This window comes from Panulirus ornatus, chromosome 27 (genome assembly GCF_036320965.1).
Source record: "Panulirus ornatus isolate Po-2019 chromosome 27, ASM3632096v1, whole genome shotgun sequence".
NCBI lineage: Eukaryota > Metazoa > Arthropoda > Malacostraca > Decapoda > Palinuridae > Panulirus > Panulirus ornatus.
The window spans coordinates 6,408,722-6,410,686 of NC_092250.1; positions in this window are offsets into that span (position 1 = coordinate 6,408,722).

Below are 1,965 nucleotides of genomic sequence, written 5' to 3' on the forward strand. Positions count from 1 at the left end.
ACGCTACCTCGCTAATGCGGGAAATGGCGAATAGTTTGAAAGAAGATATATATATATATATATATATATATATATATATATATATATATATATATATATATATATATATATATATATATATATATATATATTTATTCATTCATTCATTTTGCTTTGTCGCTGTCTACCGCGTTTGCGAGGTAGCGCAAGGAAACAGACGAAAGAAACTACCCAACCCACCCCTATACACATGTATATACATACACGTCCACACACGCAAATATACATACCTATACATCTCAATGTACACATATATATACACACACAGACATATACATATATACACATGTACATAATTCATACTGTCTGCCTTTATTTATTCCCATCGCCACCTCGCCATACATGGAATAACATCCCCCTCCCCCCCTCATGTGTGCGAGGTAGCGCTAGGAAAAGACAACAAAGGCCCCATTCACTAACACTCAGTCTCTAGCTGTTATGTAATAATACCCCAGACGCTTCACATGCTCTGATTCAATCCATTGACAGCACGTCGAAGGAAACTAACCATTTTGATAATTTATATGTGATGGAGCCTACTGAACTCACTATAGGTCTTGCTGGAAAATTTTGTTTATGTGTTTTGATAAGTCTATACATATATGGCAATGAAGGGGACAAAGATGACAAATTTTTGATAAGAGAAATGTTACCTTTCAACAACAACTTCATTTCTTTATTGAAGTCAGAATTAACTGCTTCTAAGGGATTTTTACTAAGTTTAGAATATGTTGTGTTAACAAAATGGTTAGTTTCCTTATTAAGCCCTTTAGTGGGTAAGGTATCAAATTCTAATATCATGAACAATGTAGATTTAGTCAACAAGCTAAAGAATATCAATATTAATTTTGATTTCAAACTAGTTAGCTTTGATGTTTCCTCACTTTTCACTAAAGTTCCAGTTGATGACCTTTTAGAATATCTATTTGATGTCTTGGATGATATTCAACTACTTGTTTCAAAGTCTAATTTCATTGAACTGATAAAATTGTGTATAAAAGACTGTGTATTTCAATTTAATGGAGATTATTATGCTCAAAAATTTGGTATGGCAATGGGTAACTCTCTTTCACTTGTACTAAGTAATCTTTATATGGAATTTTTTGAAACAAAATTACTAAAGGATATCTTACCTTCTAATGCAATTTGGTTTAGGTATGTAGATGATGTTCTTTGTGTTTGGCCACCAAATGAAAATTTACAAATATTTCTCCCCTTACTTAACAATTTAGTACCTTCCATCAAATTTACTGTAGAAAATGAAAATAATGGTATGTTACCATTTTTAGATTGCATGATCCATAGACAAGGAAACAAGTTTAAGTTTAGCATATACAGAAAACCCACCAATGTATGCTCATATATCCATTATTACTCATCTCAACATGACAGAGTTAAATTATCATCATTTCAATCTATGTTCCTAAGGGCATTACGTATTTGCAGTCCAGAGTTTATTGATGATGAGTTTGAGAAGATATATTCTATTGGATCTAAGTTAAAGTACCCTAGATCTTTCATTGATAAATCCCTTAAGTTAGCAAAGAAATCATTTTGTGGAGTTGAGCCCAAACCTCCCATTGACACCAAGAATCTTTTAGTTCTCCCTTTTAATAATAATTTCACTTTGCTTCCCATGTTGCTTAAATCCTTTAATGTAAAAGTTGCCTTTTGCAACAGTAATACTATAAAGAATATCTTAATCAGGAATTCACCAGAAAATTCTCTTGGTTGCATCTATAAAGTTCCTTGTGGAAACTGTGATAAATTTTATGTTGGTCAGACTGCTAAGGATCTTTCTGTTAGACTTAAGCAACATAAATATAGTATAAGAACGGGACAAGAATCAAATGCCTTGTTTAATCATGTTAAAAACTATGCTCATTGTATTGACTGGAGTAACGCCATCTCAGTTGTTAACTCTAA